General features: G+C 41.9%; 1 protein-coding gene across 6 annotated transcripts in view; it reads right to left on the bottom strand.

Moving 5' to 3' along the window:
* Positions 1 to 19382, bottom strand: part of AFF3 (ALF transcription elongation factor 3) — a 493384-nt gene that overhangs the window by 129663 nt on the left and 344339 nt on the right. The gene's annotated exons all lie outside the window — the stretch shown is intronic.

Raw genomic sequence — 19382 nt, 5'->3', positions numbered from 1 at the left:
TTTTGAGGCAGGCTAGAAGTGAACCCTGAAACTGCAAGGGAAAAATCTGGAAAACATGCCTGCCTGTAAAAACTCTGCCCGTAGCCACACTGGACGGAGCAGGTAGGGCTCTCCCCGCCCCTAGTTTTTCTCATTAGACATGAACGTGTTTCGTTCTGTTAACAAACAGAAGATTTCTCAAGCTAACAATGCGGCATGACATTTTACTCAGCTCTTTAATGCCGTAAAATAAGGGAGCTGATGGAGAAACTGAAATAACATTTCTGTAAAAAATAAAGATCCATCACAGGGTGGTTTTCTCTGGGTAAAGAACTCTCCAGAATCTGTGAAAAGATGACTGGCGTGTGTGGAGAGACTCCAGACCACTCCAACAGGGCACTGCAGACGGATCAGTCATCCTGATACATACCAAGCACCCACCTCCATGGTGGTCCCCACTCCTCACCGCCTGGTGCCCCCCCCCACAACCAACAACAAGCTAGCCTTCTAAACCCATTCAAACAAAACGGATTTTTTTTCGGTGAGGGGTGCAGATAGAATTCTCAAATGACTTGCTGGAAAAGTCAATTAAGTCATTAACAGAGCTCCACTTCCCATCTCCCTCCCTCCGGCATTGCATCATTTTGCAGCATCAAGGCTCCTGGGGGGTTTACACGCAGGAAGTGAAAGTCACTGCATCTCAGCCGCACAGGATGCAAGTTTAAGCCAGTTTCTCCTGTGCCACCACTTATTTAAATTTTCAGTTGCCTTTCCCAGAAAAGGTTGAAGAATCCAGGGTGCGCGCCAGCAACTGGCACAGTTCTATCTACCCCTACTTCTTTTTCTACGAGAGAGAGAATCAAGTCATACTTATTATTGCGCCTTCTGCACTAGACATGTGCTCTCTGGAAGCCCAGGACTTGGACAAAGGAAGCGTCTGTACGTCTTGTAACACAGTGTGTGGTTTCTATGTTCTGGGGGGATCTTCCACAGCCATGAAGGAGCCGGCCAGCCTCTCTGCTCCCTTTGGTTCCTCTTACGCCATCGATTTCTTCTGAAGGGGTGAGACCCCTGCTGTACCATTAGGTCTCTGAACTCGACTTTTCTGCCCACCCCAAGGGGAAAAACCCACTTCATAAGCAGAGACTAGAAGGAGAGAGCTGGCGAGGCGGGCATTTCCCAAGAGTTCAGATCAGTTTCCTGCAGATTTGATAATTCTCAGTGCCCTGTGGGTCCTGCCACCTGCTCAGGTGGCCAGCCCTGCAGGTGGCATGAGATGCCATCCCTGCCCTGGGTGTGGGGAGTGATGGGCACGCGTGCGTATGTCCCTCTGTGTTTGAGATTGTGGATATTCTTCCTTGAAAAAGACTTCCCAACTCAAAGACCAACTGGTAAGAACCCAGAGTTTTTTCAGAGAAAGAAAACATGGAAGTTTCAGGTCGAGAGAGAAAATAAAGTAAAGAAGGCCAGTGAGTAAGACAGTGAGCTACGTTTCTGGACATACGTCTACTGTAAAGGCTAATTTGTTTTAAACAAGGAAGGCCTTCTGCTCTAGAAGAAAGGCCCCTGGGATGAAAACAAGAGGAAACCAGGTCCTCGTAAGGTCCCAGGTCCTGAGAACTATTTTCAGGGTCTGACAGCTCTGCCAGGTGTTCAGAGCTGAGAACTGGCAGATCTGAAGATCTGAGTTCTCCTTCTGGTTCTGATGTTAACTCCTTAGCCATAAACTTTCTTGTGGCTTCTTTACAATGGGAATAAAAACTTCAGCTCTGCCTTCTTTATGGATTGTAGCTGAAGGCAATGGGTTACAATAGAACTGAAAGTACTTTGAAAACATTGTTTTATGAACATGAACACAGAAGGAAACAATAACCTGACGGAGTTTGCGTGCTGCCATTAAATTTACTGCCCATATCACAAGGTCTCATCTATAATGTTCTATGATGTCTATGTCTGTGTTTTCTTCTCTAAAACTTCTCTGTATATCCCCAGCCTATTCAAAATAGAATTCCAAGTGTGTATCTTCGTAGGATTCGGCAACGGCAAAGAGCTATGTTGTTCCTGGATGCAACCCAAGTTCCAAGAAACAGACCATCTCTAAACTTCTTCCCAGCTTTAAAATTCATCTAATCTAAGCAACCACCACCTCTAGCCAGGCATCTCTCCGTCTGGCCTTTGGACCACTATGTTAGCAGCTTATTATTTTTTTTAAGCTCATTTCCCTGCCCCACGGCTACGTGTCTTCTGACACTACTAATGACAGAGTGCTGGGGCCAAGCTGGGCATCTCTTCAGTGCTTGCTGTCCAAGAGTCTGCCTGTGACTCATGCCTTGGACTGCCCAGCTTTGGGGTGCTGGGTGGCTGTCATCATAATGTTTGCAGGATTTGGAAATTCTACCTCAAGCTCAACTCCAAGGGTGTTGATCCTGGCTAGCTACATTCTTGCAAAACAATCCAAGCATTCTGACTCACTTTGGGAATCTGGCATTATTGGGCTTTTGATATTGAGACAGTGGAAAATTTATATCAGTATCCACGCTGCCAATAATTTTTCTCCATGTAACCACTTGATCTTTCACATATTTACCCAGCAGTTTGCAAGGCTCACCATGGATCAGAGTTAGCACCCTTCAGCGGAGGAGGGACTGCCCCATGGTGCCAAAAGACAGGCATTAGTAGACACTACGTGTAAAAGTTTTAGGCATTTGGGCATCAGCTGTTTATAATTTTCAGCATAGAGCCCCTGTACACACTTTATTAGATTTACACCTAAGCATTTCATTTTCTTTGAAGCAACTGTAAATAGTATTGTATTTTTTATTTGGCTTCCTACTTGTTATTAGTATACAGAGAGCCAACAGATTTTTGTGTGTTGATCTTATTTCCCGAAATACTACAGAACTTGCTTATTAGTTCTATTCGGTAGGTTATTTTGGATTTTTCTACATACGCAAGCATGTTGTCTCCAAATAGAGATTGTTTTATTTCTTTTTTTTCAATATGTATGTCTTCTATTTCCTTTTCTTGCCATATTGCAATGGTTGAACTTCCAGTACTACATGGAATCAGAGCGGTGACAGTGAACATCCTTATCTTGCTTTCAGTATTGGAGGGAAAACATCCACTCTTTCACCATTAAATACGACGTTCACTGTTAGCTTTAAGTGTTTTGTAGATGTTAAAGGTTCCCTTTATTCCTGCTGTGATAAGAGTTTTTATAATGCATAGGTGTTAAATTTTGTCAAGTGCTTCTTTTGCATCAATTGATACAATCATGTGCCTTTTCTTCTTTAGTCAGCCTATTGCTAAAGTAGATTACATTGGTTGATTTTCAAATATTGAACCAGCCTTGCATACCTGGAATAAATCCCAGTTGGTCACGGTGTAATATTCTTTTCATACATTGTTGGATTCAACTTGCTGAAATTTTTAAAAAATGCCTAAGTATGTGGGAGATATTGGTCTATAAGTTTTTGTTTTGTCTTTGTCTGGTTTTGGCATCAGGGTAATACTGGCCTCATATGATTTGGGAAGTATTTCCCTCCTTTATTTTCTGGAAGAGATTTTATAACATTAATGTTAATTCTTCTTTAAATATATGGTAAAATTTGGCAGTGAAAACATTGGTGCCTAGAGTTTTTTTGTTTGTTTGTTTGAGGGAAACTTTTAAGTTACAAAGTAAATTTCTTTGATAGTTACAGGGTTATTCAGGTTAAGTATTTCAACTTGGCTAAGCTTTGATAATCTGTCATTTTCAAGGTATAGGAACTGGTCTATTTCATAAGTCATCAAATTTATGTGTAGAGTTATTCACAGGATGACCTTCCCTTTTGACATTTGCAGGTTCTATAGTGATATTCCCTGATTCATCCTTGATATTGGTGTTTTTCTCTTGTTATCTTCAAACTTGCTAGGATTTTATTAATTTCTCCAAAGACTCGGCTTTCTGGTTATTAATTTTCTCTACTGTTTTTCTGTTTTCGGTTTCATTGATTTCTGCTCTTTATTATTTCCCTTCTTTGGCTTGCTTTCGCTTTATTTGTCTCTGCTTTTTCTAGTTTCTTGAAGTAGGACTTACATAACTGACCTGAGATCTTTTCTCAGTTCTAATGTAAGCATTTAGTGCTGTCAGTTTCCACCTTGGTGCTGTGTAGGCTATATTCCACAAATTCTGACATGCTGTGTTGTCATTTTCATTCATTTCTATGTATATTGTAAACTTCCTTTTTTGACTTCTGGGCTATTTAGAAGTGTGCTGCTTGATTCCATGAGTTTGGAAATTTTCCTGTTGTCTTTCTGTTATTGATTTTTAGTTTGATTCTGTTATGGTCAGAGAACATACTGCATGTGATTTCAATTCTTTTAAATTTGTTAAGGTTTGTTTTATGACCCAGAATAAGGCTTATCTTGATAGACGTTCCATGGGAAATTGGAAAGAATGTGTAGCCTACTGCTGTTGGGTGAAGTATTCTATTAAAATCAGTTAGTTCTTGCTGCTTCATGGTGTTGCTCAATTCCTCTGTACCCTTGCTGACTTCCTGGTTAGTAGTCTATTAACTGCTGGGAACAGGGTTTTGAAGTCCTTAACCATAATTGTGGATTTGACCATTTATCTTTTCAGGTCTATCAGTTTTTGCCTCATGTGTTTTAAAGTGTTATTCCCACATACACATTTCAGATTAGTATATCCTCTTAATGGGTTGACCCTTTTATCTTTATGTAATTTCCCTCTTTGTCCCTAGTAATTTTACTTGCTACTTTTTAATATTAATATAGCCACCCTTGATTTTTAAAATTATTTTTGCATAATGGAGTTTCTGATATTTTTACTTTCAACCTATGTATGTCATTATGTTTGAAGTGAGCTTATCCCACCATGGAGAGCCACTCTGCTCTCAGGATTTGGTTCCTATACTGTCTCTGAATTCTGGAAATTAAAACCAATGTAACTAATCATGTTTCTTGTCCTTTATGACTTTTCTAGCCCCTGGAGCATCCAGTCAGTGGATCAAAGCACACATTTCTGGATCATGGACCGTATTATGATCGTTTTGGAATGATCAGAACTGTACTTCAGATAAATTAATCTGGTAGCATCGTAGAGTTGGGATGAAGAAACAGGTGGCAGGGAGATCAGGCTTCTACAGAGGGCAGGAATGAAGCACGGAAGGCCTGAACAAAGGTGTGGCCAGGGAGACATAAAGGAATAGAATTACGCTGAGAAGCTGTGGAAACAGGATACAGCAAGTGATTGAGTTTCGGAGTGAAGGGAGGGGCAGGAGTCCACAGTCTTGGGTCTGGGTGGCATCACTAACACAAGTAGGTGATACAGGAGAAAGAGCTGGGGGGCGCTGGAGAGGAATGTGAGATTCTGCACACACAGGGTCTGAGGTCTCAGTGGATGGCTGGACAGACTGGTGAGGAGCTCCAGAAAGACATCAGAGTTAGGGATCTCGACCTGGGAGGCATCTGGACAGAGATGAGAGTTAAAGCTATGGGAATAGATGAAGCCACCATGAACAGCATATAGAGAAAAAGAACAAACCAGAGACGGAACCCTGGTGAAGAAAAAACAACAACAAACCAAAGGAGTGCAGTTGGATGGCAGACAAAGACTGGGTGATTCAGAGAGGGCAAGTAACAGGCCGCAAGCTGCAAAGCCTTTAAGGAAGTTAAGGACTAAGAGAGGACCACGGGCTTGGCCCAGTGACAAATAAGACTGTGGTAGCCCACAAGTGCAGATGCCAGAAACCTGATGCCATGGACAGGGGTGGGAAAGGGGGGCCCATGAGAGGGTCAAGGACTGGGAGAGAGACCGTGCAGTAGCTACAGTGGTTGAAGGGTGTGGCTGTTTTGTTTTGTGTGGAAAAATATGAGCACGCCGTTGGCCCAGGGAGGAAGGGGACCCAAGGAAAGAACAAGCAGAGCCTGAAGAAGGACAGAGGGAGGAGATGAGGTCAGGGGTACCCCAGGGGAAAAGGATTAGGCACTTCTTCCTCTAGGACGGGAGGGAAGCAGGGAGGCATGAAGCTAGGAAAAAGTTTAAGGTAAAAACAACGTAAGAGTAGATGCTGCTCCGAAGGCCCCGTACACAGGATTATTTTTCTTTTTAACCCCAAATGCTGTTCTTGCTGAAGTTTCTGTGAATCAGTTAGGGCAAAGGAGGTTTCCCAATATGACCAATTATCAAAAATTGGGACACTTTTTAAAGAATACAGATTCCTAGGCCCAGATCCAGCCATACTGAAAAAAAAATCTCTGGTGGAGGGGGCCCAGGAACCTGCATTTTAGAGCCTCCTCAGTATTCTGGTGGTTAGCTGGGTTTGAGACCTCCTGAGTATGATTTCAACCAAGGACAGGGATCAGAATCACAGGGGTAGGCGCTGATTGACCAAGACTCGGCAGAGCACAGATGCGAATATTTTTAAGAGCTCCCCAGGTGATCTGATGTGCACCCTGGCTCAGAGCCACAGCGAGGAGACCGCGTTGACAAAACAAGCTAGCTGGGCAGGACACTGACATCACCGCAGAGACGGGTTCCCTGTTATGGGCATCACCCGGTAATTTCCTTCGGACATGTTCCCCATCAAAACGGCACCTGCTCCTGGCCTGGCCGTCACAGGTGGACTGACGTGATCCCCTGCGGCTTCTCTTGCATTTCCGCAGGCAGCTAGGCCGGCGGGGAGGTCATCCCTGCTCCTGGGAGAGAAACTGACTTTGGAATTTTTTGAAGTCTCTTTAAGGGAAAGCATACGGAATAACATTGCTTTCCCTCTGAACTAACCACACACTGAACCTTATAAAAGAAACAGTAAAATGCAGAATGAAAAAAAAAGGTGATAGAAAAAGCTATGATGGTTCACATTTCACTAATTCCAAAGAAAATCTCATCAGGCAGATTCATAATTAATCTGGTCTGAAAATTCCTTGCACGATTATGTTGATTTTTTTTTTTAAAGTAGCAGGAACAATACAACAAGTACAGAAATGAGAGCCTGGCACCGAGGTGTTTGGCTTTGAGGGAGGCTGCAGGCCCAGCTCTTTTAATGCCTCCCAATGAAACACAACATTTTCTTTTATCCAAAATGGTGGTGTGATCCAATTCCCTCTCCAGCAGCCCCAACGTCTCATCTGTCGGAGTCTTTAAGTTTACGGCACAGACGGAAGCTGTCAGTTTCTCTCCCTTTTTATAGGACAGTCACATTTGCATACTCAACAGACAGTACATGCCTCAAAGGCCATATTCCCCCCACCCCCCGCCAAACGTAATAATCCTACACTTGAAATACGAAAGATATAATAGGAGCATGAAAATATCCTTACCCCGATGAAGGCTGGCTCCAGCCGTGGCTCAGTGAGTCAAAACCTAGTAAACTTGCTTGTAATAACATCCTAAAAATTCCAAAGGTTATTTTCCCTCATCCACAGTTCAAAAGGCATCTCCTGCAGAAGTGTCACATCCGTGACGTGTCCAGGATTAAGGCAAGAGGTTTCTTGCTTATAGTAATTTGTCTGGTTAGAGATGAAAGGGAAAAACCTGTCCTGAGCTGTCAGTTAATATTCTTTAACTTAAAAAAAAAAAAGCCATCTTCACGCTTTACCGCAGAACCGTGCGATTTTTAAAGAGGTAAATTTTCCTCCACATCAAGCATCTGATAGTTTTTTGCATGTCAGCGCAAGGCAAGCAAACAAAACATTACCCACGAAGTTTCAAATGCATCTTAGTAACATAAACGGAAGTTAGTTAGCTTTCTTTGATATCCAATTACCGAAGCATCTCACTGAAAAAACCAAAATCCTCCTTGCAATTAATGACGAATTGGGGTATTCTAACAAAGCTGAAAGCAAGGAACCTTCAAATTCCAAATCTTTCCATTCCTGGATGAGCTTTGGTATTCAGATGTTAATAAGGATGCCTGCTTTTTTTTTTTCTTCTTTTCGTTTTTGGCCAATGCTCAGGCTAAAGAGTCTGTGAAACAGACTTTTTCCGTCCTATGACCTGTTTTAGGAGGATTTCTTTCTTGCAAAATGTTAGTTATTTTGTTTGGCAGACTGCCAGAATTCATTCTTGCTTCCTCTCGATCACCTTCTATTACTTTACTTCTTCTTGTCTTTTCTCTCCTGGTCTTCACCTTGTTTACCTTCTATTCTTTGATAAATTATGGGTTTAAATTAAAGTCCACTTGGACCTACTGTCCATGTGATCTTTGGCAGGATTGCTAGAGTTAGCAAATAAAAATACAGGATCCCCAGTTAAATTTGAATTTCAGGTAAAAACAATTTTTTTTTTAGTGTATGTATGTCCCAATTATTGCATGAGACGTACTTACATTCAAAAAGCTATTCCTTGTTAATTAACCTGAAATTCAAATTTAACTGGGTGTCTTGTATTTTATCTGGCAACCCTAGTGTGGAGGTTAAACGGAAGGGACATGGAACAACAAAGGCATCCATTTACAACTCCTGGAAGAAGAGAAATGTGCGTTCTTGTCCTTCTGGATGTTCTTCATCCAGGTATAACATCCTCTGCGGCATTCCTTCAGTTTATTTTTGATCGATCAAGTTTTACTCAAAGCTCCACAGAAGATACCACATCCTGGCATTGACAAAGTCCACCCTGGGTTCTTAGTTTAATCCAGCATCACCTGAGTCCAGAACTTGCAAAATCAGTCCCTCAGGCAACATGGACTCTTAGCCCAAGCAACAAAACCATACAAATACTCAAGGGTTAATGGATCATTTTTGTGCAAAATCCGAACATCAAATTTAGTATTTCCCAAGACACTGAACTTTCTGCCGTTCTCGCTCTTGACGCTACGGAGCATGACTGGTAACAGTGTTATTAGAAAAAACAATAGAACTCAAATGTACTTCAAAATGTAGTAAAATGATCACCTCTTGGACATTTTTAATGGGAAGATAAAAATAATAAGCTACCGACATTTAAAGAGAAGATGAACATCTTAATTATCCTAAATATTAATTCAAGCGTATTTTCCGACATATAAGTACACCCAGGGGTGTCACATAATTCAGAAATGCCATTCTCTTGTTCAGAGACACATGAATAGTCAGTATTCAGAAATAATTTGAAATGGAGGCTGTACAGAAGCATGGTTAAAAGCATGGGCTCAGGAGTTAAAATGAGTTCAAATCCCAGCTCTGCCACACACTAGCTGTGTGACTCTGGGCAAGTTACTTACCCTCTCACTGCATCATTTCCCTGATCTGTAAATGGGGATAACCATCCCAGAGAGCTGTGAGAATGACACGAGTAAGATGCTTAGAACAGTGCCTAGCACAGAGTAAATGCTCAGTAAACTTAGGGGCTGAGAGTCATACAATCCAGCCCAAACTGTCAGTTGGAAAACAAAACTCACCAAGTTAGCAAATGTCTCCATTTTTACAATTGGCTCAGGAGAAAAAAAAAATACCTATTTTGTTCAAAATGACAAATCACAGTATTTTGTGTATTTATCCACAGAAAAGTCCCCTCTCTGTACTCGGAGGCACCTGATGGTGAGCCTCTGTGGTTAACAGGTCTACCCAACGACTGGTTGTTTTTCTCGTCTCCTCCTGCTTACTATTCTCTTCACTTGCCAAAACTCCGAAAGCAAATGAGTAATATTCTCTCCCCCATCCCTGCAAGCCAATTAATCTAACTCAGTCCTCTAGCGTTAGTGTTAAACAGACTTTCCAATGAAAGAGTCCCCAGTCCCTGGGTTTCCTGCCATCTGGCCACTCTGAACTTCATTTATTTGTGTTTTAAAGCAGCAGTTGAGCCCAGCGGTTCCGCACGATGGTGCAGCTCGTGGGTCTGCCGTCGGAGGCAGTGTTGAAGGAAGGGTGCTTTCAAGTCAGACACCTGCTGGGGACGAGCTGGGCTGGGCCACGCTACCTGTGTGAGCAATCTGGTAAACCTTGGTTTCTTCAACTATAAAAAAGGAGATTCTGGAGGGGAGGGTATAGCTCAGTGCTGGAGCATGTGCTTATTAGCATGCACGAGGTCCTGGGTTCAACCCCCAGTGCCTCCATTAAAAAAAAATCAAAAATAAATAAATAAACCTAATCCCCCACCCCACAAAAAAAGAAAGGACAAATAAAATATATTAAAAAGGGAGATTCTAATGCTGTCTACTTTCTCGAGTTGCTTTGAGGACTCAAAGAATTGATTCATCTACAGGGTGAGCCTGTATTTCCGTTTACACTGCTTGTCCCCGAGTAATTTCACATTATTCAGTTTGCCTATTTTTAGAAAGCACCGAGTACACAGTCTGGCGTACAGTTAGTATTCAGTATGTGTTACCTCCTAATCATGACATGCTGACACTTGTACTATTCGAAAGAAATGCATTAAATCCCACAGAAGCCTCACTTTTAAAGCAGGAATGGCCTTCTTAGCGCAGAAAGGTGAGGGCATGCGTGTGTGAAAGCTCGGTCACCTGCCTGTTATTCCTCCAGTCCCTGTCCCTTCAGATGTGTCAGTCATTTAAGAAGCCAGAAGTGGGGGTGGAATTCTCTGTGGTAGAACCTTGAGAGCAGAGGCTTAAATATTTCACATGCCTTGGTGGGATCATGTGAACGCTGCTTTACCAAAATACACGCTGCCAACACAGAGGGCCCTTTGAGGTGAGCAGGTGGGCCAGGGCTGGGAAGCTGTCCTTTGACTTCTGCCAGCTCCTTGGGCTGTCAGATGAATTCCAGACTCTAGCCTCTGCTATTTCCAAGACCTCCATCACTGTGCAGAAACACCACCTTACTCATCGCCTGTAAGCGGGCTGGCTCCCTCCTGCCTCCTCCTGCAAGTCTGCTCACTGGCTCTGTGGGAGGCAACTCTCTGGACAATACGGAGGGAGGGCAGATATCAAGCGCTTTTCGGGAAATGCCAGCCCTTTGCTCAGAAGCAGGATGTCTTCCTTCATATCTCTGTTTCACGTGCCCTGTGCACTGGACCTAAAGCCGGGCCTCCAAGTGGCTCTGGAGCTGGAGGAGCCGGTTGGGATCTCAGCTCCAGCACTGCCCTCTGTGGGACGTCTCTGAGACCTCGATTTCCCCTTCTGTGATGTGCGCTGTAGCACTGTAACAACACGTCTCACTGGATCGTCGGGAGAGTGAAATAAGCCCGCGCGCCCAGCAGAGCGCCTGGCGCCGAAGAGGCACAGGACGCACGGGGAGCTGCCCGAGCCCGGACAGTGTCAGAGGCCTGGGGGCGTAAAGAGCATCTGTGATCTGGCGGCAGGAGGGAAGGGGGAGGGCTCGGCTTGCAAATACACATGCTCTGCATTTTGCAGATTTACATCTAATTAAAATCCACAGGAAAAGCAAGAACCAATCAAGCTAATGGTATTTCCAAAAGAAGAGACACCAAAGCGAAGCGGATGGATGCTAAGCAACCTCCCTGTTCTCCGCATCCATTCAGTTCCTCATACTAATAATCTTTTACTGAATAGGTACTATGTTCTAAGTGCTGGGCAAGGCTTCAACACGGGAGCATGAAGAAGCTTTATGAGAGAAAACATCTGGAGGAAGCATAATCAGTCTGTTAATGTCAGGCAATATTTATCGATCACGCACGGCAGTCAATACAGATGGTAATATTTATTGCTTTAGCACAGTCTCCCTTGGCCAGAGTGACTCCTCAGAAAAACACCGCCGTCTGCTATAGCCACGGTGAAGGCAGAGGAGCTCCAGTTTATTAGTTAATGTCTCTTTGTACTGAAAGTGCTCATTGCAAAGATGCCAAACTCATTTCCAGGGACTGTCCACCTGGATCATTAAGTGAAGGAAGCAGTCGCCTGTGGGCTTCAGCTACGGGTTAGTGAAAACTTACCCTTCTTGCCTGGCACACACCCAGAATGCCTACTTCTTGACTGTGAATGGGTCCTAAAGTTTTCTGAGATGCCAGCCCTTTGAGGTAAAGCTTTCCTTGGCCCTAATAGGATGCCTGCAGGTTATCCGAGGGGAGTCCAGCAGGGCACCCTGTAAGCCAGCCTGTGCAGGCAGTCTGGGCCAGAGAGAGGGCCTGCGGCAGACCTGAGAGGGAACAGACTCCTTGGACGCAAATCTTTGGACAAGCTTCTAAAATTCTTTCAGCCCTGGTTTCCTCATTTGTAGAATGGGAAAGAACTTCCTTTCAAAGCTACTGGGAAGACCTAAGAGATTATTTTCACAAAGTGTAAAGCCAGGGCTAGAAACACGGCAGGGGCCCCTAGACGTTCCTTCCTTTTCCTTGGGATAAGGGATATTTGTACACTTACAGTCACACTATTTGTGAAGGCATATTTGTACACTCATATTCACAGTAGCCAAAAGGTAGGAGCAACCCAAATGCCCATTGATGGATGGATGAATGGATAAAAAAAAGTCTATACATACAACGGAATATTATTCAGCCTTAAAAAGAAAGAAAATTCCTTTTTAAAGAGGAAGGAAATTTGGATATATGCTAAACATGGATGAACCTTTAAGACACTATGCTAAATGAAATAAGCCAGTCACAAAAGGACAAATACTGTATGTATGATTCCACTTATATGAGGTACCTAAAGGAATCAAAATCATGGACCCAGAAAGCAGAGTAGTGGTTGCCAGGGGCTGGAGGGAGGGGGAAATGGGGAGTTACTGGCTCTGGTGATTTGCTAATTTGGCATGTTAATGGCAACAGAGTTTCAGTCTGGGACAATGGAGAGTTCTGGGAGCGGACAGTGATGACGGCAGCACAACTGTGTGAATGCACTTAATGCCCCTGAACTATACACTTCAGAATGGTTATGATGGTAAATTTTGTTATGCATATTTTATCACAGTTAAAATTTAAAAACTCTTTAAATTCCCCCCAAAAAAGCCTAAGAAATTCTGACCTAGAGGACACCCTGAGAAGAGCTTTGCTTGGACAGAGCCGGATGTAGAGAAAAGAGAAAGTAGAACCAAACAAGAGATGGGAAAAGACATTCCAGTCCTGCTGAAGAATTCTCTTTTATGACCTCTGGGACCATGGGCCTTCCAGTCTGGGGTAGGAACACGCAAGACAAAGTCTGCAGTTTTAGTTCTGTGGTGGGATCATTTCCAGTCTACATTCCTGGACTTGCTGAGTGTTTTAATCTCAGAGTACAGACAAAGCAATGGTAACAGCTCATCCCCCTCTCAGGTAAAACTGACAGCCTCCTTGCCTCTCCTCTCCTTCAGCAATGGTACCCAGCCCCAGGTGGACTTGGTGGTCCCTGAAGGCTGGGTCAAGGTTTTCCTTCCTTATCCACCGGATAAGCCACATCTCTCAAGGGCCTTCCATCTAATTTGTTCATCTACGTAACAAGGGGGTCCAAGGAGCCCTAAAGACCCTTCCTGTGTAATTTTTTATTCTTGGTGTCTAAGAGTTGGAGAAACAGGATCTGGCCAATTTGCTCTAGGCAAAGGCTGTGGACTAGATTTCTTATTTTCTTAGCAGACAGGATCCTGGCAAATTACTTAAACAGATACGGAAAGGAAGCCTCTGGGGAGAGTACCTCATGGACTAAAAGAACAGTCACAGTTCATCATTTTAGACACGAATTGCTGTGGCCAAAGTAAATATCAGGGAGGTTTCAAATTTCTCTGAAAAAAAGAATAACGTATTTTTGCTAACAGTTTTCAAATTGACTTTGATCTCTCAAATTTCAAAACCTATTTATTATATGCTCTTTGTGTAATCTTATTAAAAGCATGTTAGATTTCTTTATATGTTTAGCACATAATTGCTCCTCTGTATTTTTCCTCCAAATTTAACATTTTCTAAGACAGTTCTACAGTGGGCATGTGGTATTTTGAATAAATATTGCTCTGGACTGAATGTTCGTGGCCCCCTCCCCAAACTTATCTGTTGAAATTCTAAGCCCCGATGTGATGGCATTAGGAGGTGAGCCTCTGGGAAATAACTGGGTCATGAGGGTAGAACCATCACGATGGGATCAATGCTCTTACAAGAAGAGACACGAGAGACCTGCCTTCTTCTCCCTCTGCCCTCTGTCATGTGAAGACACAGCCAGAAGACCGCCACCTGCAAAGCAGGATGTGGACCATCGCTAGATGCTCAATCTGCTGGCACCTTGACCCTAGACTTCCTAGCTCCCAAACGGTGAGAAATAAGCTTCTGCTACTGATAAGCCACCTAGTCTACGGCAGTTTCTTACAGGAGCCTGAAGTGAAGAAGACAAATAATTTTAGATATAAACATGTTTCACCTTTCACCTTTATAAATGACTCACAGGTGCACATCATACACCTGGAAGGAGCTTTGCGCATCATCTAAACCCACTCTGTTCCACCAATCAGTGATACCAAAGTTTTCCAAGACACTGAAAATTAGAAGTCAGTGGTGGAGACGAATTCTTCAGCTGCTTCCTGGCTGTGCAATCTCCACTGGGGAGAGTAAATTAGACATAAAATTTTCCATCACTCCAGAAGAACCAAGATGCCCCATTTCAGTCCAGCCCCAGCCTCTCATAGCAACCACTGTCCCAAATTCTTGGTCCGTGGATTGGATTAGTTTTGCCTTTCTATTGAATTTCACGTAAATCAAATTTGACAGAATAGACTCTTTTTGTGTCTGGCTTTTTACGTTTAACATTATGCTTCTGTGAATTCATCCATGTGGTTGAGGGTGTGAGACGTTTGCTGCTATTTAAAAAAAGATGTCTTCAGTTTTTAGAGCAATTTTAGATTCACAGCAAAATTGAGGGGAAAGCACAGAGATTTCCCATATGTCTCCTGCCCTGACACACGCGCAGCCTCTCTCATTATCGACATCCCCCACCAGAGTGCTACATCTGTTACAAGGGATGAACCTACACTGACACACTCCAAGTCCATAGTTTACCTTGGAATTTATTCTTGGTGTCGGACAACCTATGGGCTTGCACAAGTGTATGGTGATACGTATCCATCAGCAGAGAATCATACAGTATTTTCACTGCCCTAAACATGCTCTGTGCTCTGCCTAGTCATCCTTGCCCCCACCAAGCCCTGGCAACCACTGATCTTTTTACTATCTCCATACTTTTGCCTTTTCCACAATGTCATATAGCTGGCGTCATTCATTCATTGCGGATGCTGGTAATAGTTAAAATAGTTCCTTTTTGTAGGTCTGACTTTCTGCCCGACATATTACCCTTCAGCCTGATAGATGTTCTTTTTCATTTATTGGAGTGTAGGTCTAAGAAGTAAATTCTCTCAGATTTTGTAAAATCAAAAATGTCTTTATTTCACTTTGTTTTGAAGGATATTTTTGCTAGATTTAGAATACCAGCTTGACAGTTCTCTATTTTATTTCACTTTATTTTATTTCAGTCTTTCAGCGCTTCAAAGTTGTCCCTGCACTGTATTCTGGCCCCCATAGTTTGTGGCAGGAATTGCATCGTTTCCTTGAAAATAATACGTCATTTTTCTCTGCTAATATTGAAGGTCTTCTCTTTGTCTTCAATTTAGGTTTTAGTAATTTTACTATCATGTTCAAGGTGCAGTTTTATTTTTATTCATCCTGCTTAGGATTTGTTGTGCTTCTTGTGTTTGTAAGTTAATGTTTTGGGCCAGTTTGGGAGGCTTTCAGCTATTTTTCCTTCAAATCTTTTTTTCTGATCTATTTTCTCTGTCCTCTCCTTCTGGGACTCCAATCACATGTATATTAGACTTACTTGATGCTGCTCTGTAATTCACTGAGACTCTGTTCATTGTGTTTAATCTTCATCCTCACTGTTCTTCATATTGGATAATGTTTATTGGTCTGCTTAGCCTCTATTTTGTCATTTCCATTCTTCATTTAAGGCTATCTAGTGACATTTCCCTTTCAAATACTTCACTTTTCAGTTCCAGAATTTTCACTTCGTTCTTTTTAATCATTTCCATTTCACTGCTGAGTTTCCTCTTCTTTCAATTATTATGACCAAGTTTTCCTTTACACCCTTGGAAGTATTTTAATATCTGCTTTAAAGTTCTTATCTGAAAATTTCAACATTTAAGTCACTTCAAGGTCTTTTATAATACTTACTTTTTACCTGACTATGGATCACAATTTCTTATTTCTACACATATCCTTTAATTTTTGCTTAGATAATAAATATTATGAATGATATGTTATAGAGAATCTAGATTATGTTTTATTGCTTTACACAGTGTTAAGGTTTTTTGGTTTTTTTAGATAATTTACTAGCTGAACTTGTGGATACTTAGTGTTACACTTTGCTATGATCTATTTTGGTTTTGTCCTTAGTTTTAGGATGAATACTTTATTCTTAAGGCATGGCCTTTCTGAGGTTTCAAACAAAAACCCAAGGTGTTTGCCAAGTCCCCGTAACTCGGATGAGATCAAAATTCCAAACTCTATAGGCAGTAGATGCTGGCAGCAGGCAGATGTTGAAATTGCTGCTCAGCTTTTTGGCTTTCTGGCTACTGTTTTCCATTGGGCTCGGTGGCACTCCTCCCACACATGTGCAGTTTACAAGTCACCCAAGGATGGAAGGGAATTTATATACAGAATTGGAGCTCTCTTTTCAATGGCTGCCTCTCTCCTGGAATTTCTGCCCTTAAACCCCACCCACTCTGGCAGCCCCGCACTCCACCCTCTGACATTTCATGAAAATATGATTTTGGTCTTGAGTTGTAGTTGCTCTTTGTGGATTGGGGAGTGACCTCAAGGGAGAAACTGTGTAAAGGTAGATCTCATGCATTCTAATTTCTTTCTTTCAAGGATCAAATTGTCAACCATTTTGATCATCACAACAAGTTTAGTTGACGTCCATTGTTACACAGTTACAAAATTTTTCTTGTGATGAGAACTTTTAAGATCTACTCTCTTAGCAACTTTCATATATATATATACAATTATTATTAACTACAGTCACTATGATGTACATTACATTCTCAAGATTTATTTATTTTATACCTAGAAGTTTGTACTTTTTGATGATTTTCACTCATTTCACCCACTCCCTACCCCTAGCGCCTCTGGTAGTCACCAATCTCAATCTGTTCTCTGTACCTATGAGCTTTTTTTACCCCAGACATCACATATAAATGAGATCATATGGTATCTGTCTTTCGGCCTGACTTATTTCACTTGGCATGATGCCCTCAAGGTCCATCCATGTTGTCACAAGTGGTAGGATTTCCGTCTTTTTTAATGGCTGAATAATATTCCATTGTGTATATGTACTACATTTTCTTTATCCATTCATCTATCAGTGAATACTTCGGTTGCTTCCATGATTTGACCATTACAAATAATGCTAATCTCTTTCTTTTAAAAGAGGCCAGTGAAGAAAGATGCCTCCTCAGGAAATAAGCTCTCTGTCTGGAGACTTTCAATTTTATACTACAATTTAAACCCATATAATAGCTTTAAATGACTCACAGGTCACAGAATTATACAGACAGAGGGATGCACAGGCATTACTGAAGCTGTGTCTGTCCCATCAAACCACAAACGTGGAAGAGGTTTCCCTCGTAGTGCCTTGTGTGCATGTTAGCTACAGTTTTCTTCATTCTGCTTCACCCCTTCAGTTTCCATGGAGCTCACAACTTTTGGTCTGTTTTCTCAGGTTGTTCCGATTTCTCACCTTGTTCCAATTTCTGGCATCTGTAGACTCCTGATTCTGCTGCCCTGCCTTCTAAATCATTTTGATTGCTCTGACCCTTAATGCTATGTGTCCCCTCAAAATCCATACACTGAAATCCTAACCTCTAGTACTTCAGAATGTGATTTTATTTGGAGATAGGGTCTTCACAGGGGTAACTAGGTTAAAATGAAAACATCAGGGTGGACCCATATCCAACATTACTAGTATTTTTATAAAAAGGGGACGTTGGGACACAGAGATGTATAGAAGGAAGATGAGAAGGAGAAATACAGGAAGAAGATGTCCATCTATAGAACAAGGAACAAGACCTGGAGCAGATCCTTCCTCCACAAGAGAAACAAACCCTAGTGACTGATCTCAGGCTTTCAGCCTCCAGAACTGAGACGAAAACTTCTGTTGTTTAAGGGACCTGGTCTGTGCTGCTTTGTTAAGGCAGCTCTGGCAAACCAACACACCCGCCACTTAACAAATAAACAAATCTCCATTCTTCCGTGTGGTTCTGACTCACGGCTTTGTTTCGTCTCCTAAGATCCACTGACCCCTCAGCATGGTAAATGGGCAAAAAAGCAAAATAGCCAAAGATTTGTGTCTTAATTTTTTTACTCAAGTTGAATGACTTTTCTGATCCTTTGACTCCTTATATATAAAATAAGGATACTGTATCTGTCCTTCCTGTCTGTCTACATAGATAAAGCTCAGAGAGGGTACCACATGGAAACTGCAAAATGCTACCCAAGTCTACAGCATCCTGAATCCCTGCTCTTTATTCATAATAAGCTGCTCCTCTTGCCTGTAATTATAACAGAACTCCTGTTAGAGGGGTATTTGAGAGGATCAAGTGCAGAATTCTCCCCTTTTCAGAGAGACCCTTGCAACCTCCAACTTTGTTTACGTTATTTCTAGTTCAGGAGGTGGGATGTGAGGCAGATGTGAGGAACTGCCTTGCTCAAAAAGAGGGGAATGTGGGGTGATGCTTCCATCCCTCGCTATTCGCAAATCTCCAGAGGGTTTAAAAGTAATTCCTCAGACAAGATATTTATGTTTCCCAGGTAATGAGTTACGGGAACCAACTGTTTTAGAGAAAGGACTTTTCAGAAGTGTGTAAGGGAAGGAGAACTTTGGTGACACATCAAACTGTATTAACAGCAGTGGAATCAACTGAATGTGATTTTAAATGTGAAAAAATTAAATGTAGGATGATGCTAGCAGCTTTCCAACATATTTTGTATGCTCCTTTCTCTGTTTTTAAGATGATTTTGTTAGTGAGAATTTGAAAAACTGTTTTTTCTACAGTCATTAAAACTTTTGTAAAATTATTTCTAAACAATATAACTTACTCCCAAATAGCTTACATTCTAGTTGCATAAATTCTTATCCACTTTCAAATGTTACTCAAAAGAACTGCATTTTAAAATGATTCTACCCTTTTCACTTCTCTCGAATGCCTCCAGATGGCATTAAAACCCTTTCCCTATTACATTTTGCAGCCAAAAATTAAAAATTAGTAATATTTTTACCATTTAAAATCAATCACATTCTTGTATCATTGGAAATCAGGATAATGGAACCACTTAGGACTTTTTTCTTAAGAAAGACAGCATATAACGCAGATCCTTTGTGAAATACATAGCTATCCTAAGCAAGCCAAAAGGTTCTTTCTAGATCAAGAAACAGATCTTGGTCAAATATACTCAATAAGGTTGTATCACAAACTGTCATTTCTAATGAATAGCAAGTGAAATGCTTAGTAATAAGAGCACTGGCCCAAATATAGATACATTCATAAAATTGTCTTAT

Source organism: Camelus dromedarius, chromosome 33 (assembly GCF_036321535.1).
Source record: "Camelus dromedarius isolate mCamDro1 chromosome 33, mCamDro1.pat, whole genome shotgun sequence".
Classification (NCBI taxonomy): Eukaryota; Metazoa; Chordata; class Mammalia; order Artiodactyla; family Camelidae; genus Camelus; species Camelus dromedarius.
This window is presented reverse-complemented; position numbering and strand designations above follow the sequence as displayed.